General features: G+C 35.1%; 1 protein-coding gene across 1 annotated transcript in view; it reads right to left on the bottom strand.

Moving 5' to 3' along the window:
- TRHDE (thyrotropin releasing hormone degrading enzyme) overlaps nt 1-20,026 on the bottom strand; it is a 400,153-nt gene that overhangs the window by 70,037 nt on the left and 310,090 nt on the right. The window lies entirely within an intron of this gene.

Here is a 20,026-nt window from a genome sequence, read left to right as displayed (position 1 = left end):
ATCATTCTGAGCAAACTATCTCAAGGACAGAAAACCAAACACCGCATGTTCTCACTCATAGGTGGGAATAGAACAATGAGAACACATGGACACAGGGTGGGGAACATTACACATGGGGGCCTGCCAGGGGGGTGGGGGGATGGGGGAGGGATAGCATTAGGAGATATACCTAATGTAAATGATGAGTTAACGAGTTAATGGGTGCAGCACACCAACATGGCACATGTATACATATGTAACAAACCTGCACGTTGTGCACATGTACCCTAGAACTTAAAGTAAAATAAGAATAATAATAAAAGAGTAAAACTCCCTCTCAAAAAAAAAAACCTGTATAATATTCATTATTGTCCCAATGAGCATAAAAGTATCAGTGAATTTAATCCTCTGAAAACACTGTTGTAAGGGTGACAATAAAAGAACATGATCTTTGGAGTCACTTAGATTGGTTTTGATGAATTCCAAGTCTTACATTTAATAATAGATTGAAAGTTGTGCAAACAAGTTTACGCTTTCTGAACCTTAGTCACTTTATCTATAAAATAGGGGTGAGGTTTCCCTTTTAGACTGGGAATAAATGCAATTTCTACAGCATGTATAGTGGCATAGTGACAGCAAAAAACACGTGGAAACACTTACAGTCTTTCTGGACTGGCAACCAAAAATGAACTTGGAAACCATAAACACTGAAGTGAGTAGGAGATCCCAAAAATGAAAGAGACAGCAAGCACATTCCTCAACTCTACTCACTTTTCTGGCTGATCACTGTAGCACTCACATATGAAAGAGATTTTAAAAATTTCACCAGCCAGGCGCGGTGGCTCACGTCTGTAATCCCAGCACTTTCGGGGGCCGAGGCTGGTGGATCACCTGAGGTCAGGAGTTCAAGACAAGCCTGGCCAACATGGCAAAACCGTGTCTCTACTAAAAATACAAAAAAGTTAGCTGGGCATGGTGGCAGGTGTCTGTAATCCCAGCTACTTGGGATGCTGAGGCAGGAGAATCGCTTGAACCCAGGAGGTGGAGGTTGCAGTGAGCCGAGATCGCACTATTGCACTCCAGCCTGAGCAGCAAGAGTGAGACTTCGTCTCAAAGAAGAAAAAAAAATAAAGAAAGAAAAAAAATCACCTACAGGCAAAAGGCCTTAACTAATAATAGAGCTGACTCAACAGAAAAACTGCATTTCAAACCCAACCAAGAAAATCACTTGGAAAAATAAAGGAAACAACAAAAATAGAGAAAGAGAGAGAGAAAAAAAAATCACCACAACTTAATGTGCAAACTACCAAGTATATAATCCAAAAATAACTAACTTATGAGGAATCAAAATAATAGAACATATGTTAAAAAAATCAATTAACCTTGTTACTGAAATGAACCAGATGTTGGAACTAATGCGAGTACTTTTAAATGGCTTGTATAACTGTCCTCAAAGAACTAATACAAAGCATGTACTCAAGGTATGTAAAAAGCAGGTAAGAAATATAAAATTTCAGAAGAAATATAGAAACATAAAAATAACCAAATGGAAATTCAAGAGCTAAAAAATACAGTTTTACTGGATAAACTTAACAGCTGGTTGAACATGGGGGAAATGAAGAGAAGAAGAGGTAAACTTGGAAAGAGATCTATACAAATTATTCTTGGCAAAGAATACCAGGGAGAAGGTAGATAATGCCAAATGGCTTACATTAAGTATAACTGGAATAATATAAATACATAAAGAGCAAATGGGAAAGAAAAAAATATTTGACCAATTAATAGCCAAGCCTTTTTTTCAAATTTAATGAAAAAAATTTGCAAATACAAAATGCTAAACAAACACCATACAGAATAAGCACCAAGTGCATGCAAGCATATATCATAGTTAAACTGTCCAAAGTCAAAGATAAAAATCATGCTTTGAATACAGGAGGAAAAAAATATACAATTGCATACGGAAATAATGGGCAATTAATGGCTGATTTCTCATCGGAAACTATTGAGGCCAGAAGACACTGAAAAAAAATGTTCAAAGTGGTGGGTGAAAGACACCATCAATCCATAGTTCTATATTAATAATAATAATAAAAATTCTTCAAGACTGAAAACAAAATGAAGAAATCTTCATATAAAAGAAAACTCTTAGAGAATTTTTGTCAGCAGAATTGCACTTCAGGAAATAATAGCAAAAAAACCCATATCCTTAGAAATTGATGAATAATTCAAAAACTGGCAAATATTAGGGTATGTGCAGCATTATTTTTCCTTTATCTTTTTTTCTTAATTTCTTCATAAGCATATAAATGTTTTTAAAATTATAACATTTTCTTTTGGGTTTTTTAAAGTATATATATGCATACATTATATGTATGTTTTAATACAAAGGCAGGAAGCAAATAGCATATAGACTTAAGTAGTTGGAGGATTTCTATATTTTATTTGGTGGGGTAAATTGTTAACCATAAAATAAATCAAAAGTTAAAGATGTTTATTATAGTATGTAGAGCAATGTAGAAAAATTATGCAAAGAAACATAGCTCAAAATCCAACAGTGATATGGATTGGCTGTGTCCACACCCAAATCTCATCTTGAATTGTAGCTTCCATAATCCTCATGTTGTAGGAGGGACCCAGTGGGAAGTAACTGAATCATGGGGGTGGGTTTTTCCATGCTGTTCTCATTACAGTGAATAAGTCTCATAAGATTTAATAGTTTTAAAAAGAGCAGTTCCCCTGCACACAGTCTCCTGCCTATTACCATGTGAGACATGCCTTTGCTCCTCCTTTGCCTTCCGCAATGATTGTGAGGCTTCCCCAGCTATGCGAAACTGTGAGTTGATTAAACCCCTTCTTCTTTATATTACCCAGTCTCAGTGTGAGAACAGACTAATATAAATGGAAAAAACAAAAAGTAATTCTGAAATTATCTAGATAATAAAAAGATAGAGGCAACAATAACAGACAAGAAGAAAACAATAACAACAAAATGATAGACCTAAATCCAACTGAATCAATAATCACATTAAATATGAAAAGACTAAACATTCTCATGAAAAGGCAGAGATTGTCAGAATAAAACTTTTAAAAATTATAAGCTGTATAAAAATGCATTTTGAGTGTAAAGATACAGAGATATTTCCAGCAAATATATTAAAAATAATAGCATGAAAAAATAAGATTAAGAAGGCTGGAGTGACCACATTAATAGCAGATAAGATAAATTTCACAATAAAATGTATCACCAGGCACAAGGAAGATACTTCATAATGATAAAAACATCAATTAATCAGAGAGATAACAAACAGAAATGTGTGTGTGACCCCATTAACAAAAATATATAAAGCAAAAATTGACTGAATCAAAATGAGAACTAGATAGTCTCCAAATGACTAAAAATCATAAGACCATTCTCTCATCAGCTTATAATACTAGTCAAAATATCAACAAATACATAACTCTGAATAGCACTATTATTAATCTTGATTTAAATGCTCTGAACAACAGCAGAATACACATTCTTCTTATGTACACACGGTATGTTTACCTGGATAGAGTAATATCTGGGCCATAAAACGAGACTGAAAATATAAACTTTGAAATCATATAGAGTATGTTCTCTAACCACAATAGAATTGTTTTAAAAATAACATAATAAAATATCAATAAAAACAAAAAATATAAAAATTAAGTAATATACTTGAGTAATCATTGTTCTCAAGAAGCAATCACATAGGAAATTAGAAAATATTTCAAACTGAATGATAACATATATAAAATTTTATGGGATGCTAATAAAACTGTGCTTTGAGGAAATTTTATGGCTTTAAATGCTATGTTGAAAAGAAAAACATATCTCAATCAGCAATCTAAGACTCCATTTAAAAAACTAGAAATAGTAAAGCAGATTAAATTCTAAGCAGACAGAAGTAAACAATAAAGATAAGAGTAGAAATAAATGAAATAGAAAATAGAATACTTTAAAAATTAACAAGACCAAAAACTGATTCTTTGAGAATATCAACAAATTAACTCTAATTAAAAGAATCACAAAAAAGAGAGAAAACAAAACATCAATATCTGTAATAAGAGAGAAGACATTTTCACAAAACTCAATAGACATTACAAGAATAATAAGAATATTATATACAACTCTATCCCAGTGACTGTAATGACCTAGATGAAATGGACAAGTTACCAAAATAGACTCAAGAAGAAACAGAAAATTTGAACAGCCCTATACCAATGAGCAAATTTAAATTCATGATTAAGGACCTTCCCATACAGAGAATTTCAGGCTCACATGGCATCACACCCAACTGATGGTAAATTTTATCAAATATGTATGGTAAATTCTATCAAATAGAAGCCCCTAATGCATGTGGGGCTTAAAACCTAGATGATGGGTTGATGGGTGCAGCAAACCACCATGGCACATGTATACCTATGTAACAAACCTGCACGTTCTGCACACGTATCCCAGAACTTAAAGACTTAAAGTGTAATTAAAAAAAAAGTACAACAGAAAGAAGAAAAAGAAAAGCAAATGAGCATATGAAAAGATTCTCAACATCACTGGTCATCAGAGAAACACGAATCAGATTGATCATAAGAAAATATATTATTCACCCAACATAATGACTGATGTTTAAAGGAAAACATTTGCATGCATCTCAACTATGATAATGTGAACCTCTGTCACTCCAGAGGCTACCAGGGTTCTCTGAGCATCTCTTGATCCTTACCAGGTGATATTGTTTTGCTGTGTCCCCACCCGAATTTCATCTTGTAGCTCGCATGATCCCCACGTGTGAGAGAAACCTAGTGGGAGGTAACTGAATAATGAGGGTGGTTACCCTCATGTTGTTCTTGTGATAGTGAGTTCTCAGGAGATCTGATGGTTTTAAAAGGGGTTTTTCCCTCTTTGCTTGCCACTTCCTTTCCTACTGCCTTGTGAAGAAGGACATGTTTGCTTCCCTTTCCACCATGATTGTAAGTTTCCTGAGGTCATCCCAGCCATGCAGAACTGTGAGTCAATTAAACTTCTTTCCTTTATAAGTTACCCAGTCTCAGGCATTTCTTCATAGCAGCATGAGAATGGACTAATAATACACCAGGTAAATAGCCATAGTACCATCTTCAACAACAGTCTTTACGGAGTTTGTCCTGATGGCCTTTCTAACTAGGCTCCCTGCTTTCACACTCATTCCCTCATAGTATATTCTTAACAGAGCAGACAGAGTGAGTGATCCTTTAAAAACACAGGCCTAGTCATGTCCCTTTTCTGCCCAAAACTCTCCCAGATGCTTTACCTTTTATTCTGAATAAAACTCCAAATTCTCACAATAGTTTATTACATGATCAATGTCCTTTTCCTGCCTAAACACATTCAGCCTGCAATGCTCCTTACTTACTCCATTAGAGCCACATCTACCTATCTCTTTTTCTTAAACATGCCAAGCACATGCTCCCTCAGGGCCTTTGCACTTGCTGTTCCTCTGGAATGCTCTACTCAGATGGTTCCCTTATTTACTTCTTTCAAACTACTTCTCAAGTATCAACTGGAAAATGAGGGCTTCCCTGACCACCATATTTAAAATAACTCTTTTCCAAATGTACAAAGCTATTAAATAACAGAAAGACAATACTGACTAACTTTGTATTACAGAATTTGCCATTTGTTAATTATTCTTACTAACAAGCATCAAAAATTAAAATGAGAAAGGTCAATGCACTATAAGCATTGTGAAGTGCTTCTCATGCTTCTTAGGATCTTTATTTTGTCCGTGAAAGACGCTTGCTGATCGCTTACCAGTACAGGATAAGGGGAACATACAGTTCATTTAATATTGTGGATATACACTTCAGAAACTGACTTGTTTGCAATGAGAAATAGGTATTGAATGATGATAGCACATACAAACCTGGTAACTAAATATTGAAAGTTTTCCTATAAGCTTTTATGTGTTTTCAAAATTTTAAATTTTAAAAAACAGACCAACAAATTAAGAACATATTTCTGCCTCACATTTAGTTTACCACATCTTTGAAGTAGGTGAATATTTTAAAATTACGTTACATGTGATAGCTATTTAGTATATAATTCATGTGTATAAAATACTTATCTCTCAGTAATATCTTTATTCCATCAAGAAAATCACTTGAATTTATTTTAACTACATACGAGCTGCGATCCTTTAATTTTAAAATTCTGTATAATTTTTTCATATGACACCATAACAAAGATGTCTTTCTGAAGCTAAATATAGTAATTTCACCATAGAATGAAGTGTTATGGCTCTATCTTTGTTATCCATCTACTTTTAGATCTACCTACTTTCAGATCTACCTACTTCTGCCTATCATCTATCTATCTAATCTATCTACGTACCTATCAATCTATCATCTATCTACAAATTCATTAATGGACACACTATATACCTAATGTACTGAAATAACCTACATATTGCATCTATTGAAACAAAGATTTTCATAAGGATTTCTCAACTCTTCATACTTAAAAAAACTGATAATCAACAGAATTCAAAAACATTTTAAAATAAAGGGAAATAGGAAACTGGGAAACTCTACAAAGATGAAAATTTAAAAACTACAGTAAACTGGGAGGCCAGAGACTTAATTGCTCTACACAGTAACTATTTTTCTGTAATAATTGTAGTTTCACTGTCAGTTGAAAAAGGATAAGTAATATTTCCCTCAACATGACATGGGTAAAATTCATGATCTGCCCTCAGCTTACACAATTAACGTTTTTATATTTGCACACTGGGAATGCAACACCAATTAATTTTCATCCATAGTTCTTTCTATTTTGGCATTTTTGACAGCATTCCCAATAACTGCCCACTAATTTGGAGTGTGTTTAAGTTAGCATCCACATAAAACTCTCTGATATATTCAATCATTATTCTCTTTAGGACCTATTAGCCTTACTCGAATTTGTCAAACACAGACTTCTAGACTAACAATATTTTCTTCCTTATTGCAAACTCTTTTTTTTTTTTCCTTTTGGTTAGCATGACCACCTGGTGTCCTGGAGAGTTTATATTGAATTTCTGTTTAATCCTCACCCTAATTAGATGAAGCAGCTGAGCAACAGGAAATGTCTGCTACCTCCCGTTAGAGGCGTGAATCAACTGCACTCCAGGCCATTCCTAATTTAGGAAGGAAGAATCTAATCTGTGATTCAAATGTGGTCTGAGTTCATAGGGCCCAGAACTACTTCTTAGCTTCTGTGTTGGCCCGTACTTACATCTTTAACATTAAGTAAGCGTTGACATAGTTGCAGCAAGTCCGATTTTCCTAATCTGATGTTTTCTTACATCCAAAATAGTGAAGGCCTCTTCACTGATACTCCATTCCACATAAGGACATTTGAAGCATTCCACAAAGAATAGCTCAAATTGCATGCAATTAAGAGAGAACATCACGTATTTCAAATCACCTCCTAAGGCTTTACGATTTGCCACATAAGCAAAGTGTATGTTACTTCGAATTAACCACTCACTTCATTGCACAAAATCTTGGAACTAGATTTCCTTTCTTTTATCTTCTTCCCCAAATTATCACCTTTTCATAGTTAAAAATGGAATCTTTTCTATTTATGACTAGTGTAAAATAATGTAAAATGCTTATTTTCTATTGTCTTATTCTTATCATGATAGCATTGCTACCTTGCCTACAGTTGAACCCAAAACTAGATTTCATGAGTTCTGGGATAAAAAATATGAGCAGCTCTTTACTTTACCATTGGCTAATCAGCATGTTTGGTAAGAAAGATGATTATCAGAAGTCTCCTCTGGCTCTTTGTTCTGAGGTGGGAAAAGATCGTAATGAGACTACTTAAAGCAATAAGTAATTACCCAAACATAAAGCCTGTATTAGTACCTGTATTCATATATTCCTCATTTTAAAAATTTCTTTAGAGTTTAATTAATCATAATAAAAATAAGAGGATTTTTATTTTGAGTTGTTTGAGAAACAGAGTAGGTAGAGATCTTTATAAAAATGAGGCTTTTACATTGACAGGTCAAATGCCAGAAGGATTCAGTTTAATTTTTCAGTAGTCTTTGTCTACCTCAAAACTCTCATTTTCTTTTCTGGTAGAATAGAATGTCCCGTTTTGGCTAAGTCCCTGTCAGACTTCTTATATCAAATCAACAAGCAAGTAGTTTCTGTCTTCTTTAGCAGTAGCAAAACCAGCTATGCTTTAGTCATATTCTACTTCCTCTTAGAGTTGGCATTAGGATGTGTGTTTACAGATGGTTTGAGGCAGCCTAGGAAAGGGGTCAGTTCAGAAGATCAATGAATATGGTGGATTGTAAGGTAGTATACAGGAAATAACAATGATGTCTATTTACTGTGGAGTGACCATAAGTACGTGCTGTGAAGGTAGGAAAGGGACAGAACAAAAATAACATTTATTTAAATAACATTTATTTATTGTCAGTTATTTCATAGAGCAAGAATTCCAACTCTATGTAACATGATAGCCAATGCTCTTAACAACTGGGAAAGGAAATCAAATTATACAGACTTGGATTAGTGTTTAAAATGTAAGACAAAGAAGAAAGATAAAAGACAAAATGAATTTCTAGAATACACAAATGATCAACATATAAATTTTAATAAAATGAAAAATGATATGAAGAAACAGACATAAAATGACTTGTAGAGGCTATAGTCCCATACTAGCTAAGCAATTTCAAGCAAATGGTTGCCAACAGCCATGGTACAGACTGGTCATGTTCAGGTATGTGCAGTTAATAGCAGTCAGTTAAATGGCAGGCACCAGGCAGAGGCAGAACTTCCCTCAGAAGATGATAAAAGTAGTGACAAATAGATACGATTTTCCCAACACAAAGGTTCTACTTTGGCTATATGCTTATTAGGAGAATATGGGGACAATATATTTTTAAAGTACTGTTGCTGTCAAAGAGATATCTGACTTTCATATTTATTGCAGCATTATTCACAATAGCCAAATATGGAATTAACCTAAGTTTCTATCAATGGATGAACTGATAAAGAAAATGTGGTATATATACAAAATGGAACACTATTTACCCATAAAAAAGGAAATCCTCTCATTTGTGACAACATGGATGAACCTGGAGGACATTATGTTAAGTGAAATAAGCCAGGCACAGAAAGAAAAATACCACATAATCTCACTTATATGCGGAATCTAAAAAAGATGATCTCATAGAAATAGACACTAGAATGGTGGTTGCCAGAGGCTAGGGTTGTTGGAGGAGAAAGAGTTGGGAAGATATTGGCCAAAGGATTCAAAATTATAGTTGTATTGAAGGAATAATTTCAAGAGATCTATTGTACAGCATGATGACTACAGTTAATGACAACATATTGTATTCTTGAAAAATGCTAAGAGAGTGAATGTTGTGTTCTCATCACAAAAATAATGTAAGATCATGCACACAAGAATTAGCAATACTGAACCATTTCACAACATACATATACTTCAAAACATCATGTTGCTTATGATAAATACATACAATATTATGTCAATTGAAAAAAAATAAAATGGACCAAACCTACAGAATAATGTCAAAATACTTTGCTTTTACTTTCTACTCAGCACTCTCAGACAGTAGGCATTAATATTAAAACATTTTCTCCTACAGAGATGAAACACAAATTTGGTACTGGAAGGTTACAAATTTGCTTTTGATTTAATGCAGCACAATTTAAAAGTCTCCAAGAAAGTTTGCCATCCTTAAGAGCCACAAGCCTGCCCTTAATGCCTCAGGAGATTTGTACTTCTCATAAGTACCTGGTATAGTAGCTCCTCATAAATCCTCATCCCAAGGACAACATCTGTGACTCCACCCTCAACAGATTTCTAAAGACAGCTCAAAGGAATGTATTAACTCAATCTCTAACCTTGAGCAAACCAGCATATTCCTGCAGAAAACAGTGTAGCTTGAAAATCCAGAAATATACTCTAGGCTTTTACTGAGTTATAATAGAAATAAGTCTAAAGATTCCCAGCTTGTTACAGTTAAATGTCCTGAAAATGTTTTCAGACTATTTTTAACATTTATCTGTGGCAAAGTGTTGCATAAACTAAGACTAATTTAGAGGTCTTTTGGATATGAATTTTTAAATAATTGCATGCAGAAAGGTATAAAACAGGAATGTTTCAAGGTGACTTTTTTTGCATGTCTCAAGACTGAGCCTTCACTGATGACAAATAGATAATTAGAATCCCCAGCCTCAGAGATGTGAGAAATGTGATCTTTTGGGAATGGCCATGAAGCTCCTGGAAGGATTCACTGTGAGTCACTGCTCATATCATGGAACAACCTACACCGGTTAGAAAGGCTGAGAGGATAACAACAAGCTAATTTTAATAACTTTTGGTCAATGGCAGAAGAGTGGAAGCATATAGTCAACAATAAATCGTAGTTTGCAATAAACAATTTTATCACTTTCAGGACTTCATAAACATTTAATATTTATCCTTTTGGACATATATTCTGGTGGTTTAACAAAAGATAACTAAGAGCTATAACCATACATAGACACCACTCCCAAATGAATCTAATACAAACAGCTGAAGAATCATCCTTCTCTCCATGTCCAATGACAGCAATAAACAATACATTCAAATTAATGTTCTATTATTATTAATAATGCTCATAATTTCTTTGCAAAACACAACTAAAAGAAAAATGTTTATACTGAGATTTGTATAGTACTGTAAAAACAGAAAAAGAGGGATAAATAACTAATTTTGAAACTAAGCATCCTTCATAAAATCAACATTTATAAAGCATTAGGCAGTATATTAGAGGGACCTAGGATCCTTAATCAGGTTTTTCACGGCAGTTTTCAGCTGAAGTGATGTAGTCCTGTTATCTCCGTTACAGAATGAGGAAATCAAAACAAAAAGTCCAGTCTGCCAAAGTATTTCTCTCAAAAGGTTTATAAGTCATTCCTTCTCAATTTCATTTTTGAAACTTCAGCACATTACACATTTAAACAACCAGCTATCAAAGCAGGAAAAACTGCAACTCATCTAGCCAGGGTCAGGGTGCACTTGCTTTTCAGGCACATTATACTACTATTTTCTGCAATAAGTGAAAAAATGATCAACATATGTTTTGCAAGAGAAACCTTAACTGAGGTACAAGAGAGCCATCCAGAAGACACAAAAGAACTTCTAACAAAAACCATGCTGAAAAAAGTCCCAAAAGGAGCAAATTACTTCCACAGTTTGCAAATGTTGTTAAGGTTATTTTAACAATGCTGTTTCCATTTCTGAAACCAGGCTCAGAAATGAAAAAAAAATCTGTAAGTTTTTGAAATGTCCTCATAATTTTCTTCTTCTTTAGCCATTACATTTTCAGTGGCTATTATGCTAAATTCCCAGGCTTCTAACATATCTCAAATGTATAAGCTGTTAGACAAGTAAATAAAAGTGTATTTATTATTTTTTAACTTATATATTCATCAAACATATATTATGCACTACTGATGACTGCTCTCCAGTGCCTACAGCACTTTTTTTTTTTTTGGGACGGAGTCTCGCTCTGTCGCCCAGGCTGGAGTGCAGTGGTGCGATCTTGGCTCACTACAAGTTCCGCCTCCCGGGTTAAAGCAATTCTCCTGCCTCAGCCTCCCGAGTAGCTGGAACTACAGGCGCCTGCCACCTTGCCCGGCTAATTTTTTGTATTTTTAGTAGAGACGGGGTTTCACCGTGTTAGCCAGGATGGTCTTGATCTCCTGACCTCGTGATCCGCCCGCCTCGGCCTCCCAAAATGCTGGGATTACAGGTGTGAGCCATCATGCCCGGTGCCTACAGCACTTCTAAGAGGGACAAACATAATCTCTAGACACAGGTCCTTATGCTTTTTAATAAAACACTAATAATTTACAAAAAAAACCATCTTATTTCTCAACAAAGTTTGTGAACTAAATTGTAATAATTTGCCCTCATCATGGGAAAATTTGTAAACGACTGGATTTTTTAACAGAGTAGTCTATGACATAATTTTTAAAATGTTACGCATGCTAAAAAAGTATGTTATGATACTAAAAACACAATAGATTTGCATGTGTTTTGCAAAATTGAATATTCCGGGAAACTGGTGACGAAATTTTAAAAATTAACATAGTAACTGCCCATGGCAAGGAGGACTATGATGATATTTATGATGATGATGATAATGATGATCATGATTTAACCCTGTAATGCTTTTGGGTATACACCATTTTCCAAATAATTTTCATGCATTTTGGATATTTTCAAATAATGCCATGTGAATTCACAACCCAGTGATGTGCACATTTATAGCTCTAAAAAATTGTACTCAGAGCATGTCAAAAGCTTTAAATATCCAACCTGTTGATTATATTTTCTATTGCAAATCTTCTAAATATTTAGTTTCTATCATATAATAACTGATAAATAATTTCAAAAATTAAGTAAGAATTTTCACCTTATCTAGCTGCCGATTCCACTTCTGAGAAATCTCAAATCTCTGCTTTATCCAAATTGTGCCATGAGGCATTGCTGCTGTAATAGTTCTGCCATAAGTTTATTCTCTAGTTTATATATATATAGTTTGCTTTCATTCTCTTACTTTTAAACATTTAATGTATTTCCATAGTAAACTTTCACTCTCCCGATGGTATTTCCTATAGGATATTTTGATGTTTTCCATAACCTTCCTAGGCCATACTAATTCTTTACTCCTTAATGCTTTCATAACATTTTATTCATAGCATGTATATACTGAATATAGTTAGTTATGTACCATGCATCTTCCTTGCTAGATTGTGAGTTCACTGAAAATAAGAAATGCGTTTTGTTCACTTTTATATCCCCTAATATAACCATGCTTTATCAAAACAAACAAACAAACGAAAAAAACAAAAACAGGCCAGGCACTGTGGCTCACACCTGTAATCCCAGCCCTTTGGGAGGCCAGAGTGGGTGGATCACCTGAGGTCAGAAGTTCGAAACTAGCTTGACCAATGTGGTGAAACCCCGTCTTTACTAAAAATACAAAACTAGCTAGGCATGGTGGCAGGTGCCTGCAATCCCAGCTACTCAGGAAACTGAGGCAGGAGAATCACTTGAACCCAGGAGGCAGAGGTTGCAGTGAGACAAGATCATGCCATTGCACTCCGGCCTGGGTAACAAGAGTGAAACTCCATCTCAAAAAAACAAAAAACAAATACGAACACCCAACAACAAAAACATCTAGGCATTTTAGTCACTAATTTTTAAGTGCAAGCCATAATACAATGAAACTTGCAAGGCAATTAATTGATTCCCTAACTGCAAGCATTGAAATTTATATGTAAGTGTGAAAACAATGTCAAATTGTAAAGCAGCATATACCTTTTCAAAAATCAGGAAATAACACAATATTACCACAACCCATGTACATAAAACCACAGGGCTTAACTTTGGGACCTGAATAAATGAAGACAAATAACATTGTCATTGGAAAGCTCAAATCTGAAAAGATGTTAATGCGTACAAATTGATTTATAAATCCAATGCATATCTAGTCATAACTGTAGGGTGATTTTTTTAGGAGAGTTTGTCAAAATGACTCTAAAATTTATATTGAAAGGAAATATTTAAGATTCTGAATAAGAACAAGATAAAATTTGGGCAACTGCAACATACAATAAATCTAAACCTATTAAAACAATATGATAGTGGTGCAAAAAAGAACAAAGAGAGCAGTTAGGCAAAATTAAAAAAAATCTCTAAAACATGGGCATTTGCATTAGGATAAAGATATTTCAAATCCACAAAAATTAAAACCTTAAGTAGGATTGAAATAATTAGCACTTATTAAAGAAAATTAGACCTCTACTTCATTCTAAACATAAAAATTGATCAGAGAAGGAAGGGTTGAAGAGACAGATGTAAAACAAAAACGAACTCTTAAGAAAAATAGAATATTTTCAAAATCTTCAGATAGGGAAGCCCTTCTATGTGAGACAGAACCAGAAAGCTATAAAAGGAATGCCTTGATATATATATTAAAAACCTCTGAATGATGATAAACACCAGAAAGTTAAAAAAATAATTAGCACAGTATTGAGTGAAAACTACTGTAAAGTGTATGCTACAAAAAAGGATTAATATCCAAAAACATCCAAAATATATAAGAAAGTATAGTAGGAAATACCTTTGCTCATTTTCCATTAGGTTTTTAATCTATTGTTTTTAATTGGGTGATAATTCACAGAAGAAGACAAACAGCAAATGTATATGAAAGGATGCACAACTTCTTTTAACCAGTAATGAATAACTTTTATAAAATCACTTTTGCCACTAGACTGTCAAAAGTTTAAAAAATATATACCATTCATTATAATGCAGGATTTGAGGAAATTGGACCCACTCACACATGGTTGATGGAGGGTTAAATTGGAAAACCCTTCAGAATATAATTTCTAATATTTATTTAAAAAGTCATACCCCAAATTCAACTTACAAAAGTAAATCTTAAAAAAAATACACATACACAACAAAAGACTCCTCATGGACACTCATTGCAATCTTGATTCTAATAGTGAAAAATTAGAAACAATAAAAATATCCCCAGATTTATTTTTATAAATGAGTCAGAAAATAGACTTTCTGTTCATAAAAAAAAAAAAAACTAAACAGTAAGAAACTGTAAAGAAAAAATGGCTAGATAAATACATGCCAAATATTTTACCTGTGAGCAGGATAAAATGGCAGGGAATGAAGGGAGTAAAAGAAGATTTCATATTGGATCTCTTGTTTTGTTTTAGTCCTTTACAATTAGAATGCATTCAGGCAAATTTATATATTTAAAAAACAACCAAATAAAGAATGACTAGAGCAAGTTTGCTTAATCTCACAAGTACTGGCATAAAGTTAATAGTCTAAATAATTAACAATTGATTTATCAATTCACGTAACAAATATACACGGGCACAATTGTGGGTGGCAAGCCATCCAGGTGCCGAGGCAAGAGATCGAGGGCACGAGCTGTTCCAATATAATAAAATATATAAAACAACAAGAGTTATACTAGATCTAGATCATAGACATGATTATATATGAATATCACTAATCATTAGTTTGTAGCAATTACTCTTTATTTCAATATTATAATAATCCTCGCTCTATAATCATAACCTAGGAAAAACCAGGCCATACAGAGATAGGAGCTGTGGGGACATAGTGAGAAGTGACCAGAAGACAAGAGTGCGAGCCTTCTGTTATGCCCAGACAGGGCCACCAGAGGGCTCCTTGGTCTAGTGGTAACGCCAGCGTCTGGGAAGACGCCCGTTGCCAGGCGGACCGTGGTCTAGCGGTAGCCTCAGTGTCAAGGAAAAACACCGGCTACTTAGTGAACCAGGAAAGGGAGTCTCCCTTTCCCCCAGGGAGTTTAGAGAAGACTCTACTCCTCCACCTCTTGTGGAGGGCCTGACATCAGTCAGGCCTGCCCGCAGTTATCTGGAGGCCTAACCGTCTCCCTGTGATGCTGTGCTTCAGTGGTCACGCTCCTAGTCTGCCTTCATGTTCCATCCTGTACACCTGGCTCTGCCTTTTAGATAACAGTAGCAAAATTAGTGAAAGTACTAAAAGTCTCTGATATGCAGAAATAATGGCGTAAGCTGTCCCTCTCTCTCCCTCTCTCTCTCTGCCTCGGCTGCCAGGCAGGGAAGGACCCCCGGTCCAGTGGACACATGACCCATGTGACCTTACCTATCATTAGAGATGACTCACACTCTTTACCCTGCCCCTTTTGCTTTGTATCCAATAAATAACAGCGCAGCCAGACATTCGGGGCCACTACCAGTCTCTGCAACTTGGTGTTAGTGGTCCCCCGGGCCCAGCTGTCTGTTCTTTTATCTCTTTGTCTTGTGTCTTTACTTCTACACTCTCTCGTCTCCACACATGGGGAGAGACCCACCGACTCTGTGGGGCTAGACCCTACACACAATCCTGTAGCAAACAGGGTAGACAGTAGTAATATACGGACGACACAAAGGCTTCTCCTCCACATCATCGAAGAACTATCAGGAACCCAGAAAAGCAAGTGGTTGAGCAATAAGGTGACAATTGCTGTAATACAGATCCATAGAATATCACCTTACTTTTGCTGGGAAGGACAGATAAGTCCTCAATGAGGGAGGGTGAGTAAAATTATACATTTTTTTCAGCGTATGATAATACTCTCAACAGTCAAGGGGAATGAGAATAGCAAGAAATTTCATGTAATGGGCAAAGTCACTCTTACTTGAGGTCATGGACTCTGCTGTGCCACCGTTTGGGGTTGAACTACTGCCTCCACCCCTGCCCCAAAAGCTGTGCAGCCTTACCTAAGCAACTTAACCTCTCTTAATCTCAATGCCTCAGCTATAAAATGTCAACAAGTAACCACACCCAATCCACTGGTTCATTGAGAAGACTGATGGAGATCATTCATAAAAGCATCAGAACAGTACCTGGAGCATAAGTATTTAATAAATATTTGCTATTCTTTTACGTATTACCTTTAAAGAAGCCAAAGAGTGCACAATGTGTTTAGGAGATTGAGAGAAGGTTGATATAGATTGAATAGCAAAACTATGGAATATTTACAATACTACAATAAAATATGAATAATCCTTAACTCCAAGTAAGACCAGAGAATTTGCCTAAATGAATCTAAATTTGTATTTATTTACTCTTACTGTAATAGGAAAATTATCTCTTGAGCAATAAAACAAATTATAAATATATATTCAATGAGATTTGCATGTTTTTCTGGTGAATTTATATAAATGACCATGAAATTATTTACTTCAAACTTTTAAGGCTCCCAAAATTGTAATCAAAAGCATCCAAAATTGGAATTGAAAGCAATGTTCTGTCTTAGTGAAGAAGAAATCTAATTTTTGAAAAAGAAATTTATCCACTAAAATTAAATAAAATATTTCCTCTAAAAATAACTTCTATCATTTAATGCAGATGAGTCAACAGATCCCTTCCTTTTAATTTCCATCTGGCCTCTGTCATTAGGCTATCACTACTTACTTGCTTTCTCACCATCATTTCAAACCCGTAACGATTCACATGAACAACTGCCTCAAAACCCCTAAGTCCTTCTATATCCTCTGGCTCTTTTATTACAATAAATACTATTACTTCTAAGAAGCAGTTTAGTGTTCTGGTTAATGGCAAAGGCTCTGCAGACAGACCACCTGGATCCAGGCTGTGGCTCTGCCAGTTATCAGCTGTGTGACCTCTCTGAGCTTCCATTTCCTCGCACTAAAAGTGGGAATAGTAATAATATCTATCTACATATCTTATAAAGTTGTGAAAATTAAACAAATTACTATATATAAAAATAGAAAAGCATTTGGCTGCTTAAAAGTGCTTAATAATTATTAGGTAATGAAAACAGCTTTCTTTGAGTTCCTTACCCTTTCTTTGTGGTACTCAACACCTCACTCTCTCTGTTTCTGCTTATCTTTCAGTTTATTATCACATTGAATACATTATCTTTCTGGCTTTCTGGACTCTCTAAACTTCTGTGCCAAAATAATCTTTCTTTCGTACATAAAACTTTCTACGAAGACTTCAGATTTTACTGCAGAGCAAAAGCTACATTTTTTTTTTTTTTTATTATACTTTAGGGTTTTAGGGTACATGTGCACAATGTGCAGGTTTGTTACATATGTATCCATGTGCCATGTTGATTTCCTGCACCCATTAACTCGTCATTTAGCATTAGGTGTATCTCCTAATGCTGTCCCTCCCCCCTCCCCCCACCCCACAACAGTCCCCGGAGCGTGATGTTCCCCTTCCTGTGTCCGTGAGTTCTCATTGTTCAATTCCCACCTATGAGTGAGAACATGCGGTGTTTGGTTTTTTGTCCTTGCGATAGTTTACTGAGAATGATGTTTTCCAGTTTCATCCATGTCCCTACAAAGGACACAAACTCATCATTTTTTATGGCTGCATAGTATTCCATGGTGTATATGTGCCACATTTTCTTAATCCAGTCTATCGTTGTTGGACATTTGGGTTGGTTCCAACTCTTTGCTATTGTGAATAGTGCCGCAATAAACATACGTGTGCATGTGTCTTTATAGCAGCATGATTTATAGTCCTTTGGGTATATACCCAGTAATGGGATGGCTGGGTCAAATGGTATTTCTAGTTCTAGATCCCTGATGTTCATGGGTTGGAAGAATCAATATCGTGAAAATGGCCATACTGCCCAAGGTAATTTATAGATTCAATGCCATCCCCATCAAGCTACCAATGACTTTCTTCACAGAATTGGAAAAAACTACTTTAAAGTTCATATGGAACCAAAAAAGAGCCCGCATCGCCAAGTCAATCCTAAGCCAAAAGAACAAAGCTGGAGGCATCACGCTACCTGACTTTAAACTATACTACAAGGCTACAGTAACCAAAACAGCATGGTACTGGTACCACAACAGAGACATAGATCAATGGAACAGAACAGAGCCCTCAGAAATGATGCTGCATAGCTACAACTATCTGATCTTTGACAAACCTGACAAAAACAAGAAATGGGGAAAGGATTCCCTATTTAATAAATGGTGCTGGGAAAACTGGCTAGCCATATGTAGAAAGCTGCAACTGGATCCCTTCCTTACACCTTATACAAAAATTAATTCAAGATGGATTAAAGACTTATATGTTAGACCTAAAACCATTAAAATCCTACAAGAAAACCTAGGCAATACCATTCAGGACATAGGCGTGGGCAAGGGCTTCATGTCTAAAACACCAAAAGCAATGGCAACAAAAGCCAAAATCGACAAATGGGATCTCATTAAACTAAAGAGCTTCTGCACAGCAAAAGAAACTATCATCAGAGTGAACAGGCAACCTACACAATGGGAGAAAATTTTTGCAACCTACTCATCTGACAAAGGGCTAATATCCAGAATCTACAATGAACTCAAACAAATTTACAAGAAGAAAACAAACAACCCCATCAAAAAGTGGGCAAAGGACATGAACAGACACTGCTCAAAAGAAGACATTTATGCAGCAAAAAAACACATGAAGAAATGCTCCTCATCACTGGCCATCAGAGAAATGCAAATCAAAACCACAGTGAGATACCATCTCACACCAGTTAGAATGGCCATCATTAAAAAATCAGGAAACAACAGGTGCTGGAGAGGATGTGGAGAAATAGGAACACTTTTACACTGTTGGTGGGACTGTAAACTAGTTCAACCATTGTGGAAAAGCTACATATTAATCATTATCTCCACACATGACTCAGCAGGCCTTTATATAGCTCTATTATTTCTAAATTTTTGCCCAATAAGATGGTGCTATGGCATGGAAAAGCCTTTGTTTATCTTTACTAGAACGGAACTCCAGTTCTTATTACACAAATACATTACTTGGTACAATTTCATTAGCAATTTCCTCGTTGTTGATAAATTGTCCTTAGATTTGGCATTCAATTATAAGGCAAATGTGTGCCTAAAATTGTACATGCCTGGTCAGAATGAGGCACTGATACAGCATCACTCACCAAATAAGAAAAATATTAGCAATGTTTTTTATATCTTTAGTAGCAATAAGGGAGGCAAAAGTCAGAGTATTTTTTTAAATAGAAAAGCACTTGAAATTTTTTCCTTTACCCTCTATATATTTGTGTTGTCCCCTCTATATTGCTTGTTTCTACAAAAATCATCTCTGTAATTTGATCCCAAACTTTGGCTTTGCTTCTATCAAAGTAATTATCAAGTCTTCTATGTGTAAGCTTATTATTTTGATGGATTAGAATCCTGTAGTGTGTAATATGCTTTTTAACATATGGAAGAGAATTGAATTTTGATTAAATACATAAACTGTAAAAGCAGTTTCAGCTCCCATGAAACAAAGCCAATTACTAAGATAAGTCATGTGTTAATATCAGCACTACTAACTAACTAGTTTCCCCTGATTATCTTAGAAGAAAATGTGGTAAATCATGATAACCAGGTAAGTAAAGAGAGTCACCTATGTCTTAATTGA

This window comes from Symphalangus syndactylus, chromosome 13 (genome assembly GCF_028878055.3).
Source record: "Symphalangus syndactylus isolate Jambi chromosome 13, NHGRI_mSymSyn1-v2.1_pri, whole genome shotgun sequence".
NCBI classification, from domain to species: domain Eukaryota; kingdom Metazoa; phylum Chordata; class Mammalia; order Primates; family Hylobatidae; genus Symphalangus; species Symphalangus syndactylus.
This window is presented reverse-complemented; position numbering and strand designations above follow the sequence as displayed.